This window comes from Mustela putorius, unplaced genomic scaffold (assembly GCF_011764305.1).
Source record: "Mustela putorius furo isolate JIRA1106 unplaced genomic scaffold, ASM1176430v1.1 tig00000450_pilon_pilon_pilon, whole genome shotgun sequence".
Taxonomy (NCBI): domain Eukaryota; kingdom Metazoa; phylum Chordata; class Mammalia; order Carnivora; family Mustelidae; genus Mustela; species Mustela putorius.
The window spans coordinates 26,179,541-26,192,443 of NW_025421385.1; the positions used below are offsets into that span (position 1 = coordinate 26,179,541).

General features: G+C 37.8%; 2 pseudogenes; both read left to right on the forward strand.

The window, feature by feature from the left end:
- Positions 1-3,199: 3,199 nt before the first annotated feature.
- On the forward strand, positions 3,200-4,580 carry LOC123392140 (annotated as a pseudogene).
- A 1,140-nt stretch (positions 4,581-5,720) lies between these two features.
- Positions 5,721-12,283, forward strand: LOC123392133 (annotated as a pseudogene).
- Positions 12,284-12,903: the final 620 nt, after the last annotated feature.

Genomic DNA, 12,903 nt, shown 5'->3' on the forward strand with positions numbered 1-12,903 from the left:
TGGATAGATCATCTAGGCAGAAAAATCAATAAGAAAATGGGGTCTTTGAATGACACATTAGACCAGATGGACCTAACACATATAAACAGAACATCCCATCCAAAAACAATAGAATATACACGCTTTTCAAGTGCACATGCAATGTTCTCTAGAAGAGACTACATTAGGCCACAAAACAAGTCTCAATAAATTTAAGAAGACTGAAATCATATTGTGCATCTTCTCTAACCACAATGGTATGAAACTAGAAATCAACCAAAGAAGAAACTGGAAAAAACACAAACGTGTAGGCTAAATAACGTGATACTAAACAGCCAATGGGTCCATGAAGAAATCAAAGAAGAAATTTTAAAAAGTACATGGAGAAAAGTGAAAATGAAAACACAACAGTCCAAAAATCTCTGGGACATAATAAAAAGTTGTGTTTAAGATTTTTATCCAGGTATTTGAGAAAAAGAGGGAGAGAGAGAGAGAGGGAGAGAGAACATGAGAATACGGGAGGCACAGACAAAGAAGCAGTTTCCCTGCTGAGCCTGACCTGGGGCTCTATCTGAGGACCCTGGGATCATAAACTGAATCAAAGGCAGACGCTTAACCACCTATGCACTGAGCCACCTATGCACTGTGGGAAAGCAGTTTTAAGAGGAAAATATATAGTGATACAAACTTACCTCAAGAAACAAGTAAAAGCTCAAATAAAGAATCTAACCTTATATCTAAAGGAACCAGAAAAAGAATAAGCACAGCATAAGGAGGAAATGATAAATTGGAGAAGTAAATGAAATAAAGATTTTTTTTATTATGTTAGTCACCATACAGTACATCTTTAGGTTTTGATATAGTATCCCATGATTCATTATTTGTGCGTAACACTCAGTGCTCCATGAAATGCATGCCCTCCTTAATACCCATCACCAGGCTAACCTATACCCCCACCTCCCTCCCCTCTGAAACCCTCAGTTTGTTTCCCGGAGTCCATAGTCTCCCATGGTTCCTCTTCCTCTCTGATTTCCCTGCCTTCATTTTTCCCTTCCTTCTCCTAATGTCCTCCATGCTATTCTTCATGTTGCACAAATAAGTGAAACCATATGATAATTGATTCTCTCTGCTTGACTTATTTCACTTAGCATAAAGGAAAGAGTCAACAAAACAGAGGTAACCCATGGAATGGGAGAAGATATTTGCAAATAACACTACAGATAAATGGCTGGTATCCAAGATCTATAAAGAACTTCTCAAACTCAACACCCAAAAAACAAACAAGTCAAAAAAAGGTCAGAAGCCATGAACAGACACTTCTCCAAAGAAGACATACGAATGGCTTATGGATACATGAAAAAATGTTCATCATCATTAGCCATTGGAGAAATTCAAATCAAAACCACATTGAGATACCACCTTACACCACTTAGAATGCCAAAAATTGACAAGGCAAAAAAAAAAAAACAACAAATGTTGGAGAGGTTGTGGAGAAAGGGGAAACCCTCCTTACACCGTTGGTGGAAATACAAGTTGGTGAAGCCACTTTGGAAAAACAGTGTGGAGGTTCCTCAAAAGGTTAAAATTAGAGGTATCCTATGACCCAGCAATTTCACTACTGGACGTTTACCCCAAAGATACAGATGTAGGGAAAAGAAGGGCCACATGCACCCCCAAAGCCAAACTGTGGAGAAAGCTGAGATGCCCTTCAGCAGATGAATGGATAAAGAAGACGTGGTCCATATATACAATGGAATATTACTCAGCCATCAGAAAGGATGGATACCCAACTCTAGCATTAATATGAAACAAAATTTTTTTAAAAAATAAGAACAAAAATGAAAGAGCCAGTACATTGCAAGGATAAGATTGAGAAACCCTTAGCTAAAATCATAAAGAAAAAAACCCAGAAAGTACCCAAAAAGATAAAATCAGAAATTAAAGATAATAAACAATGGACACCACACCACACAGAAATACAAAGCATTATAAGAGAATACTATAAAAAATTATATGCCAACAAACTGGTCCACCTAGAAGAAATAGAAACATACAATCTCTAAGACTTTATCAAGAAGAAATAAAATACCTGAACAGACTGATTACTAGAAATAAAACTGAATTGGTAATCAAAAACTACCAAAAAATAAACGTCCAGGACCACACAGATTCAAAAGTGAAGTCTACCAAACATTTAAAGAAGATTTAATAACTGTTCTCCTCAAACTATCCCAAAAAAACAAAAAAGGAAGGGAAGCTTCCAAATACGTTCTATGGGGCCAGCATTACCTTGATACCAAACAAGACAAGAGCACAACAACGACAAAAAAAAATTAGAGACCAATATCCCTGATGAACATAGATGCAAAAATCCTCGACAAAATATAGCAGACCACATTCAAAAATACATTCAAAGGATCATTCACCCTGACCAATTAGATTTATTCTAGGGATGCAAAGATGGTTCAATATTTATAAATCAACCAACATGCATTTATACATTTATACCATATCAATAAAATGAAGGATAAAAATAATATGATCTTTTCAGTAGATGCAGAAAAATCTTGTGACAAAATTCAACGTCTCTTTATGATCAAAACTCTCAACAAAGTAGGTTTAGAGGTAACACATTTCAACATAATAAAAGACCATTTATGAAAAAAACCCAAGTTAATATAATCAACAGTGAAAACCTGCAGGTTTTTCCTCTAAGATCAGGAATAAGACAAGGATATCCACTTTCAAACTTTTGCTCAACATATTATACTGGCAGTCCTAGCCACAGAAATAAGGCAAAATAATTAATTAATTAATTAAAATAAGGGGCATCCAGATTGGTAAGGAATAAATTAAGCTGTCACTATTTGCAGATGACATAATATTATACACAGAAAACCTGAAAGACACCACCAAAAAACTTTTAGAATAAAGTAACTCAGTAAATTTGTAGGATAAAAAATTAATACCCAGAAATCTGTAGTGTTCTATACCCCAAAAGTGCAAAAACAGAAAAAGAAATGAACAAAACAATTACAATTACACTATAAAGAATAAAAACTTAGAAATAAACTTAACCAAGGAGGTTAAAAACCTGTATTCTGCAAACTATAAAACATTGATGAAAGAAATTAAACACAAATGGAAAGATACTCCATGCTCATGGATTGAAAGAATATTCAGCGTTCCTGGCCCGAGCTCGAGTCCTGGCCTCTCACCTTACTCTCTGAACAGCATGAGCTTCACCACCCACTCCACCTTCTCTTCCAACTATCAGTCCCTGGGCTCCATGCAGTCGCCCAGCCACCGGGTCTGGCCTGTCAGCAGCGCGGCCAGCGTCTATGCAAGCGCCGGAGGCTCAGGCTCCCGGATCTCCGTATCCCGCTCCACCAGCTTCCGGGGCGGCTGGGGGTCCAGGGGCCTGGCCACGGGGTTGGCTGCCGGGATGGCCAGGGGTCGGGCGGGCATATGCAGGGCGAGAAGGAGACCATGCAAGACCTGAATGACCGCCTGGCCTCCTACCTGGAGAGGGTGAGGAGCCTGGAGGCAGATAATCAGAGACTGGAGGTGAGAATCCGGGAACACCTGGAGAAGAAGGGACCCCAGGTCAGAGACTGAGGGCATTACTTCAAGACCATCGAGGAGCTGAGGTCTCAGATTTTTGCAAGTTCTATGGACAATGCCCGCATCATTCTGCAGATTGACAATGCCCGTCTTGCTACTGATGACTTCAGAGTCAAGTATGAGACCGAACTGGCCATGCGCCAGTCCATGGAGAGTGACATCCACGGGCTCCGCAAGGTCATCGATGACACCAATGTCACTAGGCTGCAACTGGAGACAGAGATTGAGGCTCTCAAGGAGGAGTTGCTCTTTATGAAGAAGAACCATGAGGAGGAAGTAAAGGGTCTACAGAACCAAATTGCCAACTCAGGGTTGACCATGGAGTTGGATGCCCCCAAGTCTCAGGACCTCAGCAAGATCATGGCAGACATCTGGGCCCAGTATGATGAGCTGGCTTGGAAGAACCGACAGGAGCTGGACAAATACTGGTCCCAGCAGATTGAGAAAAGCACCACAGTGATCACCACACAGACCTCAGAGATAGGAGAGGCTGAGATGACCCTCACGGAGCTGAGACATACTGCCCAGTCCTTGGAAATCAACCTGGACTTGATGAGAAACCTGAAGGCCAGCTTAGAGAACAGCCTCAGGGAGGTCAAAACCCGCTAGGCCATGCAGATGGAGCAGCTCAATGGGGTCCTGCTTCACCTGGAGTCGGAACTGTGCCAGACCCGGGCAGAGGGGCAGCGCCAGGCCCAGGAGTACGAAGCCCTGTTGAATGTCAAGGTCAAGCTGGAGGCTGAGATCTCCACCTACCGTCACCTGCTGGAAGATGGGGAGGACTTCAATCTCAGTGACGCTCTGGACAGCAGCAGCTCCATGCAAACCATACAGAAAACCACTACCCGCAGGACTGTGGACGGCAAGGTCGTGTCTGAGACCAATGACACCAAAGTTCTGAGGCGTTGAGGGAGCAGAAGCAGGGTACACTTTGGGGAGCAGGAGGCCAATAAAAAGTTCGAAGGTCAAAAAAAAAAGAAAGAAAGAATATTCCGCACTCTCCATAGCAACTACAGATTCAGTGCAATACCTACCAAAATGCCAATGGCATTTTTCATAGAATTAGAACAACTGATGCAAAAATTTGCATAAAAGCACAAAAAACTCTGAATAGCCAAAGCAGTCTTGAGAAAGAAAAAGAGGTGGAGGTATCACAATCCCAGATTTAAAGATATACTATAAAGATGTAATAATCAAAACAGTATGTTACTGGCACAAAGATAGACACACATAGACCGATGGAACAGAAAAGACCAGCAGTAAACCCATGCTTATATAGTCAATCTATGGCAAAGTAAACAAAAATATGCAATGGGGAAAAGATGGTCTTTTCAATAAATGGTGCTGGCGAAAACTGGACAGCTACAAGCAAAAGAATGAAACTGGACCACTTTTTCACACTATACACAAAAAACTCAAAATATTTTAAGGACCTAAATGTGAGACCTGAAACCATAAAAATCCTAGGGGAGAACACAAGCAGTAATGTCACTGATGTCGGCCTTAGCAACATTTTTCTTTGGCAAGAAAAACAAAGGAAAGATAAAGGGCTTACATCAAAATAAATTTCTGGACAGTGAAGGAAACCATGGACAAAACAAAAGGCAACCTATTGAATGGTAGAAGACATTGGTAAATGATATACCCACTCAGGTGTTAATATCCAAAATATATAAAGAACTTCTACAACTTAACACCATAAATCCCCAAATAATCTGATTTTAAAAATGGGCAGAGGGCTTGAATAGACATTTTTCCAAATACAACATACAGATGGCCAACAGACACATACACCATGTCAATATTCCATGAAAAAGCAGAATACACATTCTTCTCAAGAAAACATGAAACATTCTTAAAAATAGATCATGGTAGGCCACAAAACAAGTCTTAAATTTAAGAAAGTTGAAATCTTATCAAGCATCTTTTTCCAATCACAGTGGTATGAAACTAGAAATCAATTATAAAAGAACTGAAAAACTCACAAATATGTAAGATTAAAGAACATGCTACTGAACAATCATGAATCAAAGAAAAAATAAAAAGACCTATCCTGCAGCCCCCATGGCTGAATCTACCCCACTAGATTCAGCAGGTACATATAATCCCTACAGAGGATGTCCCTTGAACACCTGGCTCTTGTGGCCGGGGGCGGAGGGCTTGTGTTTCTGAGCCCCATGGGGCTAAAACAATTGGAGAGGCAGTTTTTGGTAGGCTTCTACCCCCAGGACAAATACTGGTCCCAGCAGATTGAGGAAAGCACCACAGTGATCACCACACAGACCTCAGAGATAGGAGAGGCTGAGATGACCCTCACGGAGCTGAGACATACCGCCCAGTCCTTGGACACTGACTCCACAGAGAGCAGACTGAAGTAATCTCCAGTCTTCCTGTACCACTCCTTCAAGACTTGGAGAGAGAGATTTTTCATCTCATACCAGAAACAAGTAGCGAGTCCAGAAAAATGAGGAAACAAAGACATATGCTCCAAAGGAAAAAAAAAAAAAAAGATAAAATCCCAGAATACAACGTTATTGAAACAAAGATAAGTAATTTACATGATGAAGAGTTCAAAGTAATGGTCACAAAAGTGCTCACCAATCTTAACAGAAGAATAAATGAACATAGAGAGTACTTTCAAAAAGAGATAGACAATCATATTAAAAAATGGGCAGAAGATATGAACAGACACTTCTCCAATGAAGATATACAAATGGCTAACAGACACACGAAAAAATGTTCATCATCACTAGCCATCAGGGAGATTCAAATTAAAAAAAATACAATGAATACTGTTATGCTGAAAATAAATTTTAAAAATTTAAAGAAAAAGAAATGAACCACTGATAAATGCAGATACATGGGTGAATCTTGAAATAATTATATTGAATTAAAGATGTTAAAAAATAAAAAATTAAAATTAAAAAAAAACCCACATTGAGATACCACCTTACACCAGTTAGAATGGCCAAAATTAGCAAGACAGGAAACAACATGTGTTGGAGGGGATGTGGAGAAAGGGGAACCCTCTTACACTGTTGGTGGGAATGCAAGTTGGTGCAGCCTCTTTGGAGAACAGTGTGGAGATTCCTCAAGAAATTAAAAATAGAACTTCCCCATGACCCTGCAATTCCACTACTGGGTATTTACCCCAAAGATACAGATGGAGTGAAAAGAAGGGCCATCTGTACCCAATGTTTATAGCAGCAATGGCCATGGTTGCCAAACTGTGGAAAGAACCAAGATGCCCTTCAACAGACAAATGGATAAGGAAGATGTGGTCCATATACACTAGGAGTATTATGCCTCCATCAGAAAGGATGAATACCCAACTTTTGTAGCAACATGGACGGGACTGGAAGAGATTATGCTGAGTGAAATAAGTCAAGCAGAGAGAGTCAATTGTCATATGGTTTCACTTATTTGAGGAGCATAACAAATAGCATGGAGGACAAGGGGAGTTACAGAGGAGAAGGGAGTTGAGGGAAATTGGAAGGGGAGGTGAACCATGAGAGACTATGGACTCTGAAGAACAATCTGAGGGGTTTGAAGGGGCGGAGGGAGGTTGGGGGAACCAGGTGGTGGGTATTGGAGAGGGCATGGATTGCATGGAGCACTGAGTGTGGGGCAAAAACAATGAATACTGAAAATAAATTTTTTAAAAAATGATAGAAAATATTAGAAAGTACCAAACAGTCATAAAGCTGAAGAATACAATAACTGAATAATACACTAGAGGGGTTCAGTAGCAGACTAGATGAAGCAGAAAAAAGAATCAGTGACCTGGAAGACATGGCAGTGAAACTCATACAAACAGATCAGCAAAAAGAAAAAGAATTTTTAAAAGTGAAAAATTACTTAAGGGACCTATAGAACAACATCAGGTGATAAGGGATAGTAAGACTTTAAGTGGACTAGCAATTTTGGTTAGGGTGACCTTAAGGAACAAAATAACCTCTGAGTGATTCAAATCCAGACTTACTAGTCAAAACATTATATCACTTAATGATGCAAGATACTGATCAACAGAACAAGTTATCTTCAGATAACACTGCAATCCTATTCTAGAATTCATATCAACAATAGGGTTTACTACCTCGTGTTGTATCAGGACATCCCAAGGTGCAACCACTATTAATGATTCATTTGTTCAATAATTAAAATCCTACATGATCTGAGTACAGACCAAAAGTAATTCAGATTAGTTTCTTTTCTATAGACTTTGCCCAATATGAAAGGACAAGAAAAATGAAGCTCACTTCATTAGTTTGAGACATCCTCAAACTAATAGATTATATAATCTTAATTTATATCCACCCTGCCCAAGAACAGGGTTTGTTAGGATGGCAAAGCTCAGTGACTGTGTAAAACTTAAGCCTTTATACTCCATTTCTATTCCTAACAAAATATTTATAATCAACATTACCTCATTGATTATCCCCACCCCACTCGTCATGGCATTCCTCACACCAATCAAGTGAAAAGTTCTAGGATATATACAACTTTGCAAAAGACCAAACATTGTTGGCCCTCATGGTCTATTACAACCTATTGCTGATGCTGTTAAGTTATTCATTAAAGAACCAATGAAACACTAACTTCATCAATATCTGTATCCATCACTGAACCAATCTTAGCCCTCACCATAACCCTACAATATAAATTCTGTTGCCTATACCATGTTCACCGATCAATATAAACCTAGGAGTACTATTAATGCTAGCTATATCAGGCTCAGTTATAATTTCCATCCTCTGATCTGGATGCCCTCAAATTCAAATATGCATTACTTGGGGCTATCTGAGATGTAGCACAGAGAATTTCATATGAAGTAACTCTAGCAATTATCTTACTATCAGTACTACTAATAAATGGATTGCTTACACTATCAGCATTAATCATTACTCAAGAATACTTAGGATTAATTTTTCCATCATGACTGTTAGCCATGATGGGATTAATTTCAATCCTAGCAGAAGCCAACTGAGCAGCATTCGCCTAACAGAAGAAGTCGTCACTGGCTTCAACACTGAATTACAGCAGCCCATTTCCCCTATTTTTCCTAGCAGAATAGGCCAAAATCCTCCTAATAAACATTTTCACAACAATCATATTCCTAGAAGCATTTCATAGCCCCTACATGCCAGAACTAATTAATTTCATTGTCAAAACTCTCCTACTAACCATTACCTTTCCATGAATTTGGGCATCTTACCCACAATTCCAATATAACTAATACACCTCTTGTGAAAAAACCTTCTATCACTAGATTATCACTATCACTAGCCCTTTGTATGTCACACATATCCTGGCCTATCATTAGATCAGGTGTTATACCACAATCCTAAAAATACCTCTGACAAAGAGTTACTTTGATAGAGTAAATAATAGATGTTTAAATCTGATTATTATTATATAATTTTAATATACATTTTAATATCTTATTTCTTTCATTCCTAGAATGACAGGAATCAAACATACCCCTAGAAATTAAAAAATTAAAAATTATAGCATATTCCATAATAAAGTCATCTAAATAAGCAATTGGACTCTTCCTGCCAATACTGGTTACTATCCTTCCTATGCTCATTTTTACCATTATTATAATAACCATTATCTCAGGAACTATAATTGTAATAACAATCTCTCAATCACACTATCTAAATTGGCTTTAAATAAATATACTAGCTATTATCCCAGCTTTAATAAGAAAAAAAAATTTAACCCTTGAGCCACAGAATCCTCTACTAAGTATTTCCTAACATAAGCAACCACATCAATACTTCTTATAATGGCCATTATTAACTTAATATATTCTGGACAATGAATAATTATATTTAATCCAACAACATCCTTCCTTCTGCCATTGTAACAATAGCTCTCATTATAAAACTTGGACTTTCCCCTTTCCACTTCTGAGTACCTAAAGTAATACAAAGAATTCTGTTATCCTCAGGCCTAATTTTATTAACATGACAAAAACTTGCATCGATGTCAATCTTATACCAAATCTCATCATCCATTAATCCAAACTTAATTCTATCCATAGCTATTGCATCAATTCTAATTGGAAGATGAGGTGGACTTAACAAAAAGGCATATATGAAAAAAATCACAGCCTATTCATCAGCTGCCCACACAAAGTGAATAACACCTATCACAATTTATAACCCAAATCTATTAATCTACATCATGATGACACTCCCCACATTCATATTATTGTGTATAATTCATCCACCACAACACTATCACTCTCATATATTTGGAAGAAAATATCCTTAATTTTACATTAATCTTTACCACCATACTATCAATAGGCCTTCCTCCTCTCTCAGGATTTCTGCCCAAATGGATAATTATCCAGGAACTGACAAAAAAATGATCTTATTATACCAACATTAAGAGCCATTATAGCACTACTCAATCTGTACTTCTACATGCAATTAACTTCACATCACTAATTATATTTCCATCAATAAACAACATACAAATAAAAGGACAATTTGAAAGTATAAAATGGTTAACTCTTTTAACACTACTAATTATAACAATAACAATTTAGTTAGAAAAGACCAAGGGGAAAAAAGAAAAAAAAAAAAAGAGAAGACAAAAAAAAAGAGATAAAGAAAAGACCAAAAGCCTTCAAAGCTCTGAGAAAGTGTATTCACTTAATTCCTAAAAAGTACAAGGAGTGCCCAGACTTCATCCTACATCAACTGAACACAAAACAAATTTTTTAATTAAGTTAAAACCTTACTAGATTTCCATCCCATGAAATTTTAGTTAATGGCTAAGTAACTGAATCAATTAGCTTTAATTTACTTCTCCCACCATCTAGGGGAAAAAAGGCTGAAGAAGCCCCAGCAGAGTTGAAGCTGCTTCTTTGAATTTATTATTCAGTATGATATTCACCACAGGACTTGACAAAACGATGACTCAAACTCTGTCTTTAGAGGTTAGTGCTTACTTAGCCATTACTCTCAACAAACCATAAAGATACCAGCACTCTATACCTACTATTTGGTGCATGAACTAGAATAGAACTAATGAAATAGAATAGGAACTGCTTGAAGCCTTTTTATTTATTTATTTATGTATTTATTTAAGAGCACAGGAGTGCAGGGGGAGGAGCAGAGGGACAGGGACAAGCCGACTCCACACTGAGCATAGGCCCCACACAGGGCTGCTCAATCTCAAGACCCTGAGATCATGATCTGAGCTAAAACCAGGAGTCTTATACTTAACCAACAGAGTCACCCAGGTGCCCCTGTCGGAAGCCTTTTAATCCATGTGGAAATTGGCCAACCTGGAGGTTTACTGGGAGATAACGTAATTTATAAGGTAACCATAGTTGCCCAGGCATTCATAATTTCCTTTATAGTATCACCTATTATAATTGGACAATTTGGAAACTGTTCAGTCCCCTCAATAATCAGAGCACCTGATATGGCATCCCCCCAAATAACATGAGTCTCTGACTATTACCAGCATCATTTCTGCTCTAACATCATTAACAGTTGGAGCAGGTACAGAAACCAGGTGAAGAGTATACACACCCCAGCCTGCAACCTAGCTCAGGAGAAGCATCAGTCAATTTAACCATCTTCTCTCCCCATATATATGTATCCTCAATTTTAGGGGCTATCAACCATATTACCACAATCATTAAAATAAAACCACCAGCTGTATCTCAATACTAAACACCTTTATTCCATGGATCCCTCTTAACCACAGTCTTCCTATTACTACTATCACATCCGGTCTTAGCAACCAGAATTACCATATTACTAACAGACCATAACCTAAAACACCACAATCTTTGATCCTGTAGGAGAGGCAACCCACTGATACCAATGCTTATTTTGATTTTGAGTCTCCAGATATTCCAAAGTTTATATTCTTATCTTCCCTAGATTTGGAATAACTACATGTATTACTACATATTATTCAGGGAAAAAAAGAACCTTTTGGATATATAGGAATAGTTTGGGCCATAGTATCTATTGGATTCCTAGGTTTTATTGTATGAGCCCAGCATATTTTTAACAGTAGGCACAGATGTTGACATATGAGCATATTCTACAACAGCTACTAGAATTTTGCCACCCCGACAGCATAGAAGTATTTAGCTAACTAGCAACCCTTCATGGAGGCAACATGATCACTGGCCATACGATGAGCCCCAGCTTTTATCTTCCTATTCACAGTAGGAGGTCTAGCAGGAATTGTTTTAGCCAACTCATCCCTAGACAGTGTTCTCCAGGACAAATAGTATATGGTAGTGCATTTTTACTACATATTATCAATAGAAACATTTTCACCATCATAGGAAGATTTGTTCACTGTTCCCATTATTTTCTACAAGCTACACAGTCAACTGTAGTTGGGCAAAGATCCTCTTTACAATCAGTAATTGGAGTTAACTTTCTTCCCACTCGGCCTTTCAGGAATGCCCTGACATTGACTATCCAGATGTGTACACAACATGAAACACTATGTCATTTACAGGTTCATTCTTCTCCTTAACAGCAGTAATATTATCTTTATAAATTGAGAAGTATTTGCATCCAAATGAGAAGTAGCAATAGTGGAATTAACTAACACTAATCTTGAATGACTACATGGATGCCTTCCACCATATCATACATTTGAAGAATCCCCATACATAAGCCTAAAATAAGAAAAGGATCAAACCCTCTAAAAATGGTTTCAAGCCAATACCATAGCCATTATGTCTTTCTCAATAGTGAAATATTAGGAAATATTACATAACTTTGTCAAAGTTAAATTATGGATTTAAGTCCTTTATATCTCCTTGGCATATCCACTCAAAATCCCCCATTACAGAAGAACTCCTACACTTTCATGACCATATATAATCATCTTTTTAATCAACTCTCTAGTTCCTTTAAGGTGCAAAATCCCCCATTACAGAAGAACTCCTACACTTTCATGACCATATATAATCATCTTTTTAATCAACTTTCTAGTTCCTTATACCATTTCACTAGTATTAATAGCTAAATTAACCCACACAAATACAATAGGTGTGCAAGAAGTAGAAACGATATGAACTACCTTACTACTCATTATCCTAGCCTTAATTGCTTTGCCATCATTATAAATTATTGATATAATAGATAAGCTCAACAACGCCTAACTGGAAAAACTAAGCCATCAATGATCCTGAAGCTATGAATATATGCATTACAAAGACTTAAACTTTGACTTCCACTTCCTGATTTCTTTGGCTTAAATTGAATAATTCACACAACCTAAAACCAAGAGATCTACAACTAG